General features: G+C 44.1%; 1 long non-coding RNA gene and 1 pseudogene across 1 annotated transcript in view; both read left to right on the top strand.

The window, feature by feature from the left end:
• LOC103346842 (uncharacterized) overlaps positions 1 to 19,212 on the top strand; it is a 399,916-nt gene that overhangs the window by 366,010 nt on the left and 14,694 nt on the right. The gene's annotated exons all lie outside the window — the stretch shown is intronic.
• On the top strand, positions 9,045 to 18,019 carry LOC138847830 (GDNF family receptor alpha-2 pseudogene; annotated as a pseudogene).

The raw sequence follows: 19,212 nt of genomic DNA, 5'->3' as shown, positions 1-19,212 counted from the left end.
TGGATAATCTGAAAGATAAATATTTTTCTATTGTAGAATTTCATAGGTAGAAGATCATTGAATGATCCAGATGTAAAATTAAAATAATCTGGAGCTGGTGTTGTGTTCTCCTGGCTTAAGCCACTGCAGCAATGCAGGCATTGCATATCTAAGTGCCCGATTGAATCCTAGATTCTCTGCTTCCATTACAACTCCCTAGCAATGTGTCTGGGATGGTAGCAGATGGTCCATGTGGTTGGGCTTCTGCCAGCCATGTGGGAATCCTGGGTGGAATTGCACATTCCTGGTTTTGACCTGGAGCAGTGCTGGCCATTGTGGCCATTTGGGTGGTCAACTAGCAGATGGGAGATACATCTTTCTGTCTTCTCTGTCTCCTCTCTCTCTTTCAATAAATAAAAAAATTAATTCTGATCCTTAAGAACTTTGTGTCCTTGATACCATGTTAAAGACATGGCTTTTAGCTTACAGAAAAAAATTAATAAAATTTGTAAATGCCTTTGTCAAGTGGAAGTTTTAAGAAGATTCTCATTAGGCACATCTGTGTAAGAGGAGTTTTATGGTTTCACATTTTTCTCTGTAGTTTCAGGACTAGAACCCGGGGTGCCAGTGCCACAGGTGGAGGATTAGCGTATTGAGCCATGGCGCCAGCCATCAGCATGTGTTCTGGTCCATTGCTTCAGCTTGCTTCTGTGTTGTCACTGTTACTGAATTATCTTCTCTATGTACAACCTTTGTATCCTCTCAAATTTGTTTTAAGTATTTATTTACTTATTGGTAATTTTCTCTGTTAATAATATGTCTTTTTGTTTCATTCTGATCAACCTAACTAGGTAGGATAGATATTAATTATCTTTATTAGTTTCCACACAGGGTTTGTTACATTGATTTTTTTCCTACTTTTTTCAAATTCTATTGACTTTTTTCACATCTCACAATGAAACTGGCTATGCACTGGCTCATGTGCGGACATGGGACAGACAGGCATGTTTGCGTGGGTTGCGTGGCTGAGCGGCACTGGTGCAGATTCTTCATGGCGATGCCATGCTCGCTGACTGTGTGCTGCACGGTGCTGTGCTGTGGGGCATCCTTGCCTGTGTCTGAGGTGAATTCTCAGCAGCCAGGGGATGACCCTGGGGCAGAGGCCTCAAAGCCAGCACTGTACAGGTCGTAAGGAGTAGCTGTGTGGGCATCTCAAGCGGTTCATTCTCCTGCCATAGGACAAGTGATGCAGAGGCTCAAGGGCACCCCCAATTTCCTGTCTCCGTTTTATACTCTGCAGCGCACAAGCCCGTGAGACACGACCACTAGGGGGCAACTTCACCCATAGGCGCGGGAGCCACCCAGGGCCGGGCTGCACTCCCCGCGGGGCTGATCTTGTTCTCTGTGCTGGGGGTGCTACTTGCAGGACCACATCCTTGAATTTATCATTGAGACTGCAGTTTATTTGGACTGTCTGTGGAGCTATCACAGCCCTGGTAGTTTATAAACCACAGAAATGGGCTCACAGCGGATGCGGAAGTGGGTTCTCAGATGATGGGCCTGGCAAGTTGGGGTGCATCAGGGGTCTGGTGTCTGGCGTCTGGACATTCCCAGAATCTTCAAGTGGATAAATGAAAATACGCACACTGGATCTGTTTGTGAGGTTGCTGAACACACCTGGCCACCTCACAGCCTCACCCCATGATAACTCAGTCCCTCTTGACCACCTGTCAGCATTTAGTGCTCTGATCAGACCACAGCAGACATTTATCTTCGTGTTCTACCTGTTGTTTGGGGTTTAATTTGCTCTTTTTCTAGTTTCCTTAGGTGGAAATCAAGGTAATTGATTTGAAACAATTCTTATATGAGGGGGCTTCAAAAATTTCAAAGAAAATTCAGTTCTCTCTTCAATGTGTTTTTTTAAAGATTTATTTACTTATGTGAAAGAGTTACACGGAGAGAGAAGGAGAGGCAGAGAGGGAGAGAGAGAGGTCTTCTAACCGCTGGTTCACTCCCTAATTGGCTGCAACAGCCGGAGCTGTGCCGATCAGAATCGAGAAGCCAGGAGCTTCTTCGGAGTCTCCCACATGGGTGCGGGGCCCAAGCACCTGGGCACAGCAGAGAGCTGGATGGGAAGTGGAGCAGCAGGGACTTGAACTGACACCCATATGGGATGCTGGCACTGCAGGCTGCGGCTTTACCCGCTATGCCACAGCGCCAGCCCAAAGGTGTGTTTTTGTAACGAACTTCTGAAAATACCTTACAGACATTTACTGCTATTTTTTTCTTTAGTGTCTCTAAAGATACATTGCACAGATGCTCTAATGTTGTATTTTCATTCAGCATTTATACCTTCTAATGTCTTCATTAAGTCTTGGACTCAGTTTTACAGAAATGTGTCCTACTGAGTTGCTATGAACTTCAGTGTTTTCCTGATACTTCAGTGTGACAGTTCTTTTGGATTTGGTTTGTGGTCATAGAATATAATTTGTATACTATCATTTTGATATTATCCTGTAATTAATATTTGTTTTATGGCCTACATCTACTTTGGTAAATCTTCTACGGATACTTGAGAGTGGTGGTTTCACCTGTATGTTGTTGGATATTTTCTTCCGACTCATTCTGTTATTTGCTGAATAAAATGTACTGGGATAACAGATGATACTTGCAATTTTTTTCTTTTTAAATACTCTATCTTATTTTACAAGATGCATTTTTAAACTCTATTGGATGTAAAAATTTTAGGACTATTGCATTGTCTTGATTAATTGAACTGCTTGTAAATATGAAATGACATTTTTATTCCTCATGGTAGTTTTGGTTATTAAATACACCTTGCAAAAGCTCATATTCCTCAGTTTTGATTTGTCAAATGTTAGTGTGGCAAATATTTTCCATTTTAAGTGAATTTGTATTTTTACATTTAATGTATATATCTGATAGAGACTATATAATTCATCTTAATTTCTCTGTACTGTCTAATCATTTGACTTTTAATTGAGATTTTAGACCACTTCCTTTTAAAATGATTGTTTATGTAATTCAACTTATCTGTCATAATATTGCTTTCTTTTAATTCCATATTTTGTTACATCATTCTGCTTTATTTTAGATTGCTATTTTATTTATTTTTATTTATGTGAAAGACAGTTACAGGGTCAGGTAGATACAGAGAGGGCTTCCACATGCTGGTTCACTCCCCAAATGCTCACAACAGCCAGAACTCAGCTGATCCGAGACCAGGAGCCAGGAACTTCTTCTGGGTCTCCCACACAGGGGCAGGAGCCCAAGCACTTGGGCCATCTTCTACTGATTTCCCAGGCCATCAGCAGGGAGCTGGATCAGAAGTAGAGCAGCTGGGACTTGAACTGATGACCAAATGGGATGCCAGTGCTGCAGGTTAAGGTTGCACCCCTAACTAGATAGGAGCCCCTGAGCCACACTGGCAACCCCAATTACTATTTTATGGTTTAGTTATATTTCTATTTTAGGAGGAATTATTAATTAAAATCTTTTGTTTTGATACCTTAGTAGCTGCTTTACCGATATTAACATAGATTTCAACTTATAGTATTCTACCTAGAAGTAACATCATAGCACATTATATATAATAAAAATACAATATTTTCTCCTTGTCGTGTTACACCCTTCCTGCCAGTGTAAGATTATAATTCATTAAATTTAGAAAAAAAATTGCTATTTTCCTTCAGATATTTGTCCTCTCCATTTTGGGGGCTTATATTAATCACTTGAAGTTTTATCATAGATCAGCACTCTCTCCAAGATGAACATATTTTTTATGATGTGTAATTTATGTTAATTTCCATCTAGTATAGTGACAATCACTGGCACTGTGATTTATATATTTGCAACTGTAGGTTATTAAAATGTATATATTTACAACTGTAGGTTATTAAAAAAATTTCATGCTTCCAATTACCTGTTTCCAGACTGATTTTTGATGCAGTTCAGTTCCTTATAAACAGGTTCATCTTTTCCAGTCTTGTCTTATTTGTTATGTGGATCATAACCATGCTTAGCCCATGAGTAATCTCCTACTCCTAAGGCAAAAACTTTTATTATTGTTCTTTTCACTGTCCCATGACTAAGGAGTTTTCATTCTGGCTCATAGCAATGGATGATTAAGTGCAGCACTCCATGGGCACCAGGCACAATTTCCTGTAACATCCCATCCACAGTATTTGGGTGTTTTCTGATGGGCGTGCACTGTAAATGACTTGGCTTAGAATTCAAAGATGGCCCTCCGCAGTTCCTGGTTCTTCCTCATTCCTGCCTTTTCCTCCCCCGTATTCTGCCCTGTGATATGGGATTGCCTTTGTGTTCCCAGATGCCTGGCTTCATCACATCTGCTCAGGGAGTCAGGGAGACACTGCTTCAGCTCCTTCCCCTGTGCTCTAGAATCTCTCTCTAGAAGGAGCTGTGGAGTGTGTGAGGCCTACTTCATTTCTTTTCTGGCTTTCAGGTATTGTCTTTGTTTCTTGAGGCCCATTATTATGAACAATGTGTATAATGCAGTTTATTTTTTATTGTTTCATGTAGGAAGATTAACAGCCCTTACTTAATCTTGACAACAAGCAAACTGCACTTGAGCTTCAGCACTGTTACAGATTGGCTAGGATACTCTTCTCCCTTTTCTTAACTGCTTTGTGCCTATCCTTTATTTTTCAGTCTACTTATCCTACCTTTAGGAAAATCTTCTGGGTCTGGTGTAGACTGAATTCTCTAATTCAATTCCTTTTTTTTTTTTTTTTGACAGGCAGAGTGGACAGTGAGAGAGACAGAAAGGTCTTCCTTTGCCATTGGTTCACCCTCCAATGGCCGCCATGGCCCGCGCACTGTGGCTGGCGCACTGCAGTGATCCAATGGCAGGAGCTAGGTACTTATCCTGGTCTCCCATGGGGTGCAGGGCCCAAGTACTTGGGCCATCCTCCACTGTACTCCCGGGCCACAGCAGAGAGCTGGCCTAGAAGAGGGGCAACCGGGACAGAATCCAGTGCCCTGACTAGGACTAGAACCTGGCGTGCCGGCGCCACAAGGTGGAGGATTAGCCTAGTGAGCCGTGGCGCTGGCCTCTGATTCAATTCTAATTAATTCTCTAATTCTTTTTTTTTTTTTTGACAGGCAGAGTTAGATAGTGAGAGAGAAAGACAGAGAGAAAGGTCTTCCTTTCCGTTGGTTCACCCCTCAAATGGTAGCTATGGCCGGTGCGCTACGCTGATCTGAAGCCAGAAGCCAGGTGCTTCCTCCTGGTCTCCCATGCAGGTGCAGGGCCCAAACACTTGGGCCACCCTCCACTGCCCTCCCAGGCCACAGCAGAGAGCTGGCCTGGAAGAGGAGCAACTGAGACAGAATCCGGCGCCCCAACCGGGACTAGAACCTGGTGTCCCGGCACTATAGGCGGAAGATTAGCCAAGTGAGCTGTGGCGCTGGCCTAATTCTCTAATTCTAATTCTAATTCTAATTCTAATTCTTTCTCTCATTAAACTCTGTTATCTTGATAAACTACCTAAATTTAGAATTGTAATTTTACTTTCATTTCTTCTCCACTAGACTCTAACCTGAATAAGAACAGTAATTTTGTCTATCCTCAGAGCCTACAATATCTTACATAGCATGGATTCTCAATATATATTTGTATTCTTAATAGTGTATAGTTAATGGGAAAGTTACCAAATATTTATATAAAAGTATTCATTTATTTTTCTCTTATCTTCATACTGAACAAATATCACCTGGAAATGGAGAATGCGTAAAGCAGCATGAGATAATTCTGGAAAAGGGTATGTGAATATTTCAATAAAACTTAGAGAATTTTCATTGATATGTCGTCACAATGAAACCTACAAGCAGGATGATTTGAGGTTCTCTGATAGATAGGCTAAGTGAAGGATAAAATTGATATTCTCTAGTAAAAGAATATCTAAACAAAATAATAGTATGCACGTAACCATATAAGTTATACACTGATTACCAGAAGTAGCACAAAACACTATGTTAAAGAGCAAAAATATGGTGACCAGCACCACTGCTCGCTTGGCTAACCCTCTGCCTGTGGCACGGCACCACAGGTTCTAGTCTCAGTTGGGGCACTGGATTCTGTCCTGGTTGCCCCTCTTCCAGGCCAGCTATCTGCTGTGGCCCGGGAGTGCAGTGGAGGATGGCCCAAGTGCTTGGGCCCTGCACCCGCATGGGAGACCAGGAGGAAGCACCTGGCTTCTGTCTTGGATCGGTGCATTTCATGGCCATAGCGGCCATTTGGTGGGTGAACCAATGGAAAAGGAAGACCTTTCTCTTTGTCTCTCTCTCTCACTGTCCACTCTGCCTGTCAAAAAAAAAAAAAATAAAAAGAAAAAAAGAGCAACAATATGGTGGCAGATATGAGGTAATTTGGTGAACTTAAAGGTCTAACAGTCACTTTAAATTTGAGAAAATAATAAATTTAGGAAAATCAAGGAAAATTTATGTCATTTACTATTAAAATCACTAATGAAATACATGAGCATCTAAATCTATACTTTATAAAATATCAGTAACCATAGAGTTATTTACAGTCCTCTAGACCACCAGAAAAGTCAAAATCTATATCAACTCAAAAGATAGATTTAGCATAGGGCTGGTGCTGTGGTGCAGTGGGTTAACACCCTGGCCTGAAGCACTGGCCCCCCCATATGGGCACCAGTTCAAGACCCAGCCTGCAGCACTGGCATCCAATATGGGTGCCGGTTCAAGTTCCAGCTGCTCCATTTCCAATCCAGCTCTCTGCTATGACCTGGGAAAACAGTAGAAGATGCCCCAAGTCCTTGGGCCCCTGCACCCACATGAGAGACTGGGAAGAAGCTCCTGGTTCCTGGTTTCGGATTGGTGCAGCTCTAGCTGTTGCAGCCATCTAGGGAATGAACCAGCGATGGAAGACCTCTCTCTCTCTCTCCCCTTCTCTCTTTCTCTTTCTGCCTCTCAACTCTCTGTGTAACTCTGACTTTCAAATAAATAAATAAATCTTTTAAAAAAAGATAGATTTACTATATTGGTAAAAGGCAGTTCTCATGGGGGGTACATATGGAAGCAACCAAGAAACCTTAGCAAAATTTTTGGTTTGTTCATCCCACAATGAAAGATGGACTAAGTTTGTAAGTACTAGGATTGCATTAAAATGAATAATTAAAAACTTAATGAAGATAATTTAAGGAAGGACAATCATTTATCTGAAACATCATGAATGATTATATATCCAAGTGCTAGCAGTAAATTCAGAGATGAACAAATACACAAAAGATATGCAGTGCTCAAAAATGATATTGCATTTCCATAAAAGACTTTATTATTGATAGGGACAATAATAATATGAAAAGCAGATATAAAAACCGGAACTTGGTAAAAAATATTATTTTACAATTACAAAAAAGAAAAGGGCATATGTATTTTTTTAAGATTTATTTTATTTATTTGAAAGAGTTAACAGAGAGAGGTAGATCCAGAGAGAGTGAAGTCTTCCATCCACTGGTTCACTTCCCAAATGACCGCCACAGCCAGAGCTGTGCTAATCTGAAGCCAGGCACTTCATCCGGGTCTCCCACATGAGTGCAAGGGCCCAAAGACATAGGCCATCTTCTACTACTTTCCCAGGCCATAGCAGAGAGCTGCATCGGAAGTGGAGCAGCTGGAACTTGAACCAGCACCCATATGGGACGCCAGTGCTGCAGGCCGGTGCTTTAACCCATTGTCCCATAATGCTGGCCCCCATATGTATTTAAAATAAATATCATGGCAAAAAGTAGGAAATTTTTCAAGGAAAAGTATTTATATCTAGAGATACTCTTTATTTTTCAAGATTTAGTTATTTATTTTGAAGGAGTTACAGAGGGAGAAGGAGAGAGAGAGAATTTATATCTGCTATTCACCCCCTAGATGGACACAATGGCCAGCACTGGCCCCAACCAAAGCAAGGAGTTTCTTCCAAGTCTCTCACATGGGTGGCAGGGCCCAGAGAGCTGGGACATCATCTGCTGCTTTCCCAGGCCAATTGCAGGAAGCTGTATCAGTAGTGGAGCACTTGGGTGATGAACTGGTGCCCATGTGGGATGCCAGTGCTGCAGTTTGCAGCTTTACTTGCTATGCCAAAACACTAGCTCCTAGAGATACTCTTTAAAATGTGATAATGGAAGGCACTGTTATGTAGAACTGAGGAATAGACAAAACATATATAGCCAGTAATGAGAACATTGTTCCATTAGGCTATGCTGGTTCTGAGAAATGTGTGTAATTCAGTGGCTAGGAGGGAGTGTCAGTGGTCTCACAATTAAAATTGAGCAAGATGTCCTGAGGTGCACAGTGGGAGGAGTGGCTGACAGAATATAGATGATGTACACATCTGTTGGAAATAAATTCAAAGATAAACCTAAAAATACAAAAGGGCTGCATTTGTTAATATATGTTGTTTATTGTAAGTAAAAACTGAATTTATAGGTGGAAGAATTGAGAAACTGCCAACCAGTTATGAGGACCACTTGGTGAAAAACCTCACTACATTTGCATCAAAATTCAAGGGAAAACAGAAATGAATGAAACATAAAGTAAAATTTTGCAGAATATCCAATAAATCTTGAAGGAAGCATACTTGTAAGCAGCACTACACTACTGAGTTCATAACAATATGATAATTTGTGGGTTATCAGAACTAAAGAAAGATTTAAAAATATACCACCTGGAATGTGAAAATGAATATACTGGACAAAATTTTAAAAACTGGGTACTTAAAATTGTTAACAAAATAGAAATTGTCATTTTGTTGATGATATCATATTGTTGTAATTGGCTGTCCCTAGGATACTGATGATTCACACAAGTGATAACAGTAAATTAAAACAAAATAGAACAAAATGAAGGCATCTGCCCTCCGCGGAGAGGAGGAGGAGGAGGGTGTGGAGGCTCCGGTGGGTGGGTTTGCACCCCAGCAGGATGGGTGGGGGGGGAGTAGGTGAGTTTCCAGCCCAGGCACCAGGGAGAAAGCAAAAAAAAAAAAAAAAAAAAACCTGTGGGATTTATTTAATGTGATCTTGGCAAAGGCCTTCTGCCTTTTCTTAGCCAAGACCCTCCCCTCTTCGGCCAGCCCTTCCTCCCTGCAGGGCCCGAGCTGCACCACTGGTGCCCCGGTGACTGTGTCCTGGAGATTGAGCTGTGCGGAATCCGACTGCAGCTCTGGCTACCGCACACTGTGGCAGTGCCTGGTGGGCCGCGACTGCAAACCCCGGGCTGGCCCACAAGGAGTGCCAGGCGGCCCCGGAGGCGCTGCAGGAGAGCCCACTGTGCGACGGCCCCTGCAAGTGGGGCATGAAGGAGCTGCAGTGCCTGCAGATCTACCTGAGCCTCCACCCGGGGATGACCAAGGGGGAAGAGTTTTATGAGGCCTCTCCCTGCAAGCCGGTCACCTCCCACCTCTCCGACGTCTTCAGGCTTGCCTCCTCTTCTCAGAGACAGGGGCAGACCCGGCGGTCAGCACCAAGAGCAACCAGGCCAGCAACATGAATGGAAACAGCAAGAAGCTGCACTCTTCCTACATCTCCATCCTCAACCCGGGAGCTCGCACACGGAGCTCTGCAGCTGTTGCCAGTGCCACAAGGCCCTGTGCCTGTTCTTCAACCGCGTGCCCAGCAAGTACACCTACCACATGCTCCTCTGCTCCTGCCGAGACCAGGCGTGTGTGAGTGCTGCCGCCAGACCATCCTGCCCAGCTGCTCCTACGAGGACAAGGAGCACCTACCTGCCTGGACCTGTGTGCCTTGAGCTGCACTGACCACCTGTGCCAGTCCAGGCTGGCCAACTTCCACGCCAACTGTCGAGACTCCTACCGGACACTCACCTGCTGCCCAGGGGACAGTTACCAAATGTATCTGGGCTCCTACGCGGGCATGGTTGGCTAAGACATGACACCCCACTACATGGACTCCAGCCCCACTGGTGTGGTGCAGCTGCCGCAGCGGGGAAACACGGAGGAGGACTGTGAGAGGTTCCTGAGGGACTTCACTGAGAACCTGCACCTCTGGAACGCCATCCAGGCCTTCAGCAATGGCACAGATGTGAGCGTGTCCCCAAAGGGCCCCTCTTTCCTGGCCACGTAGGCCCTCGGGTGGAGAAGATGCCTTCTCTGCCGGATGACCTGGGTGACAGCACTGGCCTGGGCACAAGTGCCATGACCACCTGCCCTTCTGTCCAGGAGCAGGGGTGAAGGCCAACAGCTCCACAGTTGAGCCTGTGCTTCACGGAGCTGATGACAGACATCATCCCAGGAAGCAGCAAGGTGATCAAACCCAACTCAGGCCTCAGCTGAGCCAGGCCGTCAGCTGCCTTGATCGCGCTCCCCCTCCTCATGCTCACCTGGGCCTTGTAGACCCCACCCCGGGGAACTGTGTCCACAAGGCTTCTGGAAGTACCACCAAGAACTCCCGCCTGACACAGCAGACACACACAGACACACACGAGACAACCACACACACCTTGCAAACAAAACAAAACAAAACAAGACAAAAGCGAGTCTTGTCTCTGAGCCTGTCTCCTCCCAGGTTTCTTCTCTGGAGAAGTTTTTCTAAGCCAGACAGACAAGCAGGGGGGCAGCCTCCATCCTCAGCTGGAGTTTTCTTCTCTGGACCCCTTTGAAGTAAGAGACCAAGACCCCTGCTGCCAGGGGGACTGTGACTGTGCCTGCTGCAGGCTGAGGCAGGGCAGCCCATGCTGGACACCTGCCGGGGGCAGCGGACACTGGGAACCTGTGGGTCCCGTCTGCCCCTCCTCTTAGCTGCAGGAGTGTTGACTGCTTCTGTGCCCTCAGCAGGCTGGTGGGCCAGAGTCTGGCATGGGTGGGGGACCCCTGCAGAAGGGGTGATGTACCCTGAGCTGGCATGGATGGCAGAGAGCCCTGCCCAGCCCAGCCCACCTGGGGCACCAGCTCCAGGGTGGAGGTGGGGGCTTCTGCCTCCTTGGTGACAAGAGTTTTAGGGTCAGAGAGAAATGAAGCTTTGTTGGTGCTGGGTGGGTGGGTGTGTGGTCTCGCTGGAGAGGGGCAGCAGGATCCGGCAGTGGGCGCACGTCTCCAGCAGTTGTCTGCATGCCCCTCTCATGCCCATGCCCCCCTCCATCTCTGAGACCTAAGTCAGCTGTACATACGGTCTTTCCAAATGTGTGTATATGCACATCACATCCGTGTGTCCTGTGGTTCCCTGTTCTTTCCTTTTTTTAAGAAATGGACCTATCGAAATAATACCCCTTCCACTCCTCCCTCCCAAGATGAATGAAAAGGTGTTATTCTAAAGTTTACTTTTTAATAACGTTGTCTACAATGGGAACAGACAGCCCCTGGCCACTCCCCTCCCTCTTTGTGCCTGGCTGCTGTCAGCCCAGCTGGGGCTGGGGCTGGGGCCCCTGGTCTGCATTCGTGGTTAATTAAGCAAAAGGTGCCAATAAAAAAAAGAATACAGCTGTTACAATTAAATGCTAATTACTGTAAGTAGTACAGGAGCAATGGTAGAGTAAGAGCCAATAAAAGCAATTCGTTACACAAGGTTCCGTTACAATTAAATAATAATTAGATAATTACAAAAAGCTAAAGTTAAATCAAGTAAACATCAGGGCAGTTACCAGGATAATATCTGCGGTATTCTCTTGTGTTGACTGATGCTACCAAAAATCTCAGTACTAGTGATAAATTTGGAGTTCCCTAAAACCACAAAATAGTTTAAAAATGTGTGATTCTCATAGCATGAACAAATAGTTTGGTGATAAACCATTCAGAAATACTGTGTACATGAAAGATTCCAAGACAACTTAGACATTTTTCAGAGGGCTAATAATCTTACAATGAGAAAGCCAATGCAGCTGTCTATGTGCTCTTGATGCTAGATCAAGATACACTAAGAAAATGACATTATAGAAATTATATGTAGGTAATATCTTTGAATTCAAAGACAAAAATGGATGGGTGTAATTTTTATAATAAAATGATGTTGTGATAACCATGAGTGATTAAAGTATTTTGGCAGAAACAATGAATGCCTAGAAATATGATCAAAATCATATAAAAAATTGCAGGAACTAAAATCCAGAACAGGTCTTGACCTTTCCAGAGTGATCTTAAAGGAACAACATGAGCACTATTAAATTTCAACATCAATAGGAAAGTAATCCCATAAAAAATCCAAAAAGGGTGAAAAGCATCCTTGAAACAAAGAGTACTCTGGCCTAGATGTCTCTGAGAAGTTTTGAAGATAGAAATTGCTTGTTCCAGAATTTGGAGTGAATTGACAGCACAATGAAAAAGCTAACAAACATGGTCACATGCTCAGGGTGCTAGCACTGGTATGCACTATGATTTGATGATATAATTGGGAAATATTCAGAAACTCAAATACAGGGCCAGCGCCACAGCTCACTAAACTAATCCTCCACCTGCAGCGCCAGCACCCCGCGTTCTAGTCCTGGTTGGGGCACTGGATTCTGCCCTGGTTGTTCCTCTTCCAGTCCAACTCTCTTCTGTGGCCCGGGAGTGCAGTGGAGGATGGCCCAGGTCCTTGGGCCCTGCACCCGCATGGGAGACCAGGAGGAAGCACCTGGCTCCTGGCTTCGGATCGGCACAGTGGACTGGCCTTAGCGGCTACTTGGGGGTTGAACCAAAGGAAAAAGGAAGACCTTTCTTTCTGTCTCTCCCTCTCTCTCTCTCTCACTGTCTCTGCCTGTAAAAAAATAAATAAATAAAAAATAAACTCAAATACAAAGTAAAGCTTAAAAACCTTTTGCTTATTAGATATAAATTACATTGTGGTTACTGAGGGTAGAAATGCTATTTTGTAGGAGTAATAATAAAGTGATAAACACATAAAAGAGAATTTGTTAAAAAATAGTTCATTCAATTACCTTTAAAGTGGAAAATAAGGGGGAAAAGTGAATGGAAATAAAGCAAAGGTCTTGGAAATTACCCGGAGCTTCATAGAAAACAATATTCATATTTACAGCTACACTTTGAGCATTCAACATGGCAGTTTAATTTATAATTCTCTAGAATTTCAGCCAAACTAAAATAATATAACCTCTGGGAACTAAGAAATATTGAATGGGTCAAGATGACTCTAAGAATCTGGGGACATGAAATAATTGCAAAGACACATTAGATTATTTCCATCAAGTCCATGTCACAAAGAGAAAGCCCCCCAATAAGTCCTGGGATGGGATTAATAATAGCAGTTTTGATTCACAATCAGATACTAATGATAAAAATGGATCACACAAGTGCATTAAAAACAATGATAAATAAAATAATGCATATTTAATAATATATAGGTTAAATAATAGTATGATCAGCAGATATGAAGATCCTTGTGGATTAAGAGTCTCATAAATTATTTTACTCCCAGAAAATTATTAAAATCATAGATTTTTGAAAATTTAAGTTTTCATGAAATTGAGTAAGCCACAATAAAACTTTACCATGGTTATCTATAATTCTATGCACTAGGATTGACTTATACTACACATCATTGATGTATACATATTATAGAAATAAAAGTGATCTTTCTACTGTTTACTTGTTAAACCTTATGATAGTGGTGCATTATACTTGTAATTATACAGTATATTGAAAGTATTTTATTGCAAAAGTTAAAGAAAAAAGGAAAAGAAAGAAAGTTAAGGGAGGGAGGGTGAAGTATGGTGGTCTTCTTAGAACCGTATCCATGAAATACACTAAATCTATTTTTTAAGGATTTATTTATTTATTTGAAAGTCAGAGTTACACAGAGAGAGGAAAGGCAGAGAGAGAGAGATAGAGATAGAGAGAGAGGTCTCCCATCTGACGGTTCACTCCCCAGTTAGTCACAACTGCCAGAGCTGTGCCGATCTGAAGCCAGGAGCCAGGAGCTTCCTCTGGGTCTCCCATCTGGATGCAGGGGCCCAAGGACTTGGGCCATCTTCTACTGCTTTCCCAGGCCATAGCAGAGAGCCAGATGAAAGTGGAGCATCTGGGTCTCGAACCAGCACCCACATGGGATGCCAGCACTTCAGGCCAGGAAGTTAACCCACTGCGCCACAGCATCAGTCCCTGAAATCTATTTTCTTATATTAATAAAACATAAAAATTGGCCGGCGCCGCGGCTCACTAGGCTAATCCTCCGCCTAGCGGCGCCGGCACACCGGGTTCTAGTCCCGGTCGGGGCGCCGGATTCTGTCCCGGTTGCCCCTCTTCCAGGCCAGCCCTCTGCTGTGGCCAGGGAGTGCAGTGGAGGATGGCCCAGGTGCTTGGGCCCTGCACCCCATGGGAGACCAGGAAAAGCACCTGGCTCCTGGCTCCTGCCATCGGATCAGCGCGGTGCGCCGGCCGCAGCGCACCGGCCGCGGCGGCCATTGGAGGGTGAACCAGCGGCAAAGGAAGACCTTTCTCTCTGTCTCTCTCTCTCACTGTCCACTCTGCCTGTCAAAAAAAAATAAATAAATAAAAAAAAAAATAAAACATAAAAATTAAAAAGGAATATGCATGTGAGTATATAACCTATATTCTGATGATGGGAAATAGCAGTAAGCAACAATGTAGGAGCAATAATAGCAAGACAAACACAAGAGAATTGGGTGAAGCAATATGTATTAGATATACACAAAACTTGAGAAATAACAGAAAAAAGTCAACAATAAGTAAAGAAAATATCATGTCAGTTACCAGAAAAGAGTCAAAAGTTTATCACCACGAAAGGGAGAATGATAATGTGTGCACATATATATATGTGTATACACACACACACACACACACACACGTGTGGAGAATCATTACCCTTGACTAAGGTGGCTCTGAGGCACTGTGAATCTGAAGGTTTCCAGGACAGCTTATAAAATGTTGGAGCTGATGATGACCTCACAATAAAAATTTAGGTCATCATGACTACAGGTTCACAGGGCTGGAACTGGTCTAGATTAGAATATTTTTTTAAAAAAGTGAGCTCAATGATTTTGAAGACCAAACAAAATCCAACATTTCTACACTGAAATTGTATTTCAATTTACATGAATGTCCATAAGGCTAAAATGCAATCTCCTGCTAATGAGGGAGATGAAATCAGCCATAGATTGTGCTCAGATACTATGAACATATTTGATTGGACACCTTCCTAATTTATAGAACTGATGGTCTAAAACTGATAAAGAAAACTAAGGTAGCCTGAAGCCTCTGTGCAAAGACTGACATAAATTAGTTTATTGACAATTTACTCAGGTAGTAGTAACAAATTCAACTATAATATGAAAAATAGACAAATGTGTAATTTCAACACACATTGTATTTTGATAATTGTGTTTATCAATGAAAATTTCAGTAGAAGCAGAAATAGGATCACAAAGAGATGTAATGGATATAGATAAATAGTTTTTAAACACCTTTAAAAATACAGAAAATTTGCAGTCTCTTAAGTCACGGAAATGCTAAGCAGTTTAATTCAATAATATTTTGAAAATTTTATTAGTATAAAGCGATCCTTCATGTATTTCATAGCTACAAATCTGGTGATAACCATATTTCCCTTCCCCCTTCCTCCATCCATTCACTTCCTTCTTTGTTTGCTTTAATTTTTTCAAAGACAAAATTTAATTTCACTCTTTAATCACAGGTTTAATTCACTACTGACTTTACTATTCAACAAGTGAAAAGTAGAAAGACTAAAGTTCCACAGGAGTATAAAAAAGGGATAAAAATAATAATTATGTACTAAGATGTCAGTTTTATTTCTGTACATTTTTGGTATTCTATGTTAATTGACACATATCAGAAAATATATGATATGTGTATTTTTTGGACTGGCTTATTTCACTAAGCATAATGATTTCCAATTGCAACCATTTTGCTGCTAAGACAGAATTTCATTCTTTTTTTTGCTGAGTAGTATTCCATATTGTGTGTGTGTATGTGTGTGTGTGTGTGTGTCACATTTTCTTTACCCAGTTATCAGCTGGTGGTCTGAAACCTAAGATAACAATGTCTTAATCTAGTGATTGGGAATTTTAAAGTGATTGGCCAATTATGAGTCTTTAGAAATAAAGAAAATGTAAAACCAGTGTGCCCCATGAATGTCAAAGATCTCTATGATGAGAATTACAAAACATGAAAGAGTAAAATAGAAGAATATACAAAAAATGGACAAATCTTCCGTGTTCCTGGATTGGAAGAATCAATATCATCAACACGTCGATACTTCTGAAAGGAATTTACAGGTTCGACAGGATATCAATCAAAATACAAAGAAAATTCTTCTCAGATAAAGAAAAAATGATGCTAGGGCTGGTGCTGTGGTGCACCATGTGGGCTCAGGTTTGGGTCCTGGCTGCTCCACTTCTGGTCCAGCTCTATGCTGTGGCCTGGGAAAGCAGTGGAGGATGGCCCTGGCTCTTGGGCCCCTGAACCCAAATAGGAGACTTGGAGGTGGCTCCTGGGTCCTGGCTTTGGATCGGCATGGCTCCGGCCATTGCAGCCATCTGGGGAATGTGACAGTGGATGGAGGAACACACTCTCTCTCTCTCTCTCTCTCTCTCTCTCTCTCTGCCTCTGCCTCTGCCTGTCATTCTTTCAAATAAATAAATCAATCATTTAAAAATGATGCTGACATTCATGTGGAAACACAGGAGGCCCCGAATACTAAAGCAATCTTATACAACAAAAACAAAGCCAGAGGCATCACAACACAGATTTCAAGACATATTACAGGGCAGTTATGTTCAAAACAGCCTGATATTTGTACAAAATCATATGCACAGACCAGTGGAACAGAAGTGCCACAAATCAATCCAAACATCTACAACCAACTTATCTTTGACAAAGGAGATAAAATCAATCCTTGGAGGAAGGACAGTGTCATCAACAAATGGTGCTGGGAAAACTGAATTTCCACATTCAGAAGTATGAAGCAAGACCCCTACCTTACACCTTATGCAAAAATCCACTCAAAATTGGTTAAATACCTAAATCTGAGACCTAATACCATCAAATTATTTGACAACATTGGGGAAACCCTGCAAGACTTAGCACAGGCAAAGAGTTCATGGAAAAGATCTCAGAGGCATAGGCAACCCAAGCTAAAATTGGCAAATGGGATTACATCCAATTGAGAAGCCCCTGCACTGCAAAACAATCAGCAAAGTGAAGAGGCAACCAACAGAATGAGAGAAATTATTTGCAAGCCATGCAACTGATAAAGGATTAATAAGCAGAATATCTAAAGAGATCAAGAAACTCCACAACATCAAAACAGACAACCCATTTAAGAAATGAGCAAGGGACTAAACAGAGATTTTTCAAAAGAGGAAACACAAATAGCCAACAAGCACATGAAAAAATGCTCAGGATTACTAGCCCTCGAAGAAATGCAAATCAAAACCACAATGAGGTTTACCTCACTCCACTTAGAATGACTTTCACACAAAAATCATCAAACTTCAAATGCTGGCAAGGATGTGGGGAAAAGGCACCCTAATCCACTGTTGGTGGGCATGCAAGACAGTATGGAGAATTCTCAGAATTTAAATAGTCCTATCATAAGTCAAAGCCATCCCACTCCTGAGAATTCACCAAAGAGAAATGAAATCAGCATATGAAAAAGTTATCTGCACCCCCATGTTTATTGCAGTTCAATAGCTAAGACATGGAAACAACCCAAATGCCCATCAACTGAAGACTGGATAAAGAAATTATGGAATATATATGCCATGGATACTACACAACAGTAAAAAAAGTGAAATCCAGTCATTCACAACAAAATGGATGAGTCTGGAAAACATCAAACTTAGTGAAATAAGCCAGTCCCAAAGGGACAAATACTCTATGTTCTCCCTGAACTGTGATAACTAATAGAGAACCTGAAAGGCGCTCTCTAGTGAAATTGACACTTTGAGAAGCAGTGACTTGAACAGCCCTTATCTCGACTGTTTAGGAACAGTGTTTATTTTTCATGCTATTTGTCAAACTCTTTACTTAGCACAGAGTTAAACTGTGTGTATAAAGTCAATTGAAAATAGATCTGGGCCAGTCGGGGCGGCAGCTGAGGCGGAGGCTGAGGAGGAGGGCGATCCCCCAGCAGCAGGTACCGCGCGGCGGCTCTGCCCGGTCCCGGTCTTGGCGCGGCCCGCACCCCTCCCGCGGGGGTCGCCATGCCCCTGGCGTTTCTGGCAGCGCTCAAGGCAACGCGGGCGCCCGGTCAGGAGCCACCTGTGCGGCTGCGTCCATTGGTGCTCGCGCGCCCGGCGTCCCTGGGACCCGCGGCGGGCGGCGTGGCCGGCGTGGCCCCGGCCACAGCGACGCGCGTGGTTCCTCTGGCGATGGAGCGTGCCCGCGTGGCCAGCGCGTGAGGGGGGCGCGGACCGGCGCCGGGCCAGGCGTCTCTGGGGCCGCAGGGGAGTGGCGGCGAGGCACCCAGGGGAGTGTCCGGCGGGGCGGGCTCGCGGAGCCGCTGCGCGGTGGCCTCTCCGTGCGGCGAGCGGCGGTGCGGGGGTCCCAGCGCTGTGTTCCGGAGGTCACGTGTGGGAGCCGGGCCTCTGGAGCGGTGGGGGTGGGTTTAAGGGGTTCCCCACGCCAGCGGTCGGGGCTCCGAGATCCTCGGGGAGCTCCCCCGCCTTTGACCTCACCTGGCGCTCCTGCAGGTGGCTGGCCGGACTCGGGGACGCTGGGGACTTGTGTCAGGCGTGCCTGTGAGGTCTGCTGGCGTTGGGAACCCCGTAGAGGGAGGGTTTGCGGACTCCTGGGACGCAGCCTGTCGCCTCATGGCCAGCCGGGAGGTGCAGTGCCATAGTGAACCGTGTTCCGGGAAACCGAAGTCAGGTGGCAGGTGCCTGCCTAAGGAGAGCGTGAATGCCCGGCGGGCTGGATTCGGGCAGAGGTGGAGCGGGCGTCTTGCAGAAGCCTTGCTGCTCCCAGGAGCGCTCTGGATTGCCAGCTCCCTGAAGGCTGGCCAGAGTCCACCAGAAGTGTTCCAGGGGGCCGGGCTGGACCCGGGGTCCCTTTCTTTGTTGGTGCCTCTGGGATTGCCATAGAGGAGGGCGCTCCTGGGGCTTCGGGGTAAGGTTGTGCAGGCCCTGAGTCTGTGACAGTTTGCTGGGGCAGGGAGGTACCGTGCATTCTCTACAGGGTAACCCCCTGTCTGGTACTTGCTGCGTGGACAAACATCTTTTCTTAACGTGGGGCGGGGGTTAAGCTCCAGT

This window comes from Oryctolagus cuniculus (genome assembly GCF_964237555.1).
Source record: "Oryctolagus cuniculus chromosome 17 unlocalized genomic scaffold, mOryCun1.1 SUPER_17_unloc_1, whole genome shotgun sequence".
Lineage (NCBI taxonomy): Eukaryota > Metazoa > Chordata > Mammalia > Lagomorpha > Leporidae > Oryctolagus > Oryctolagus cuniculus.
Note: the sequence above shows the minus strand (reverse complement) of the source record. Positions and strands in the feature narration are given on the sequence as shown.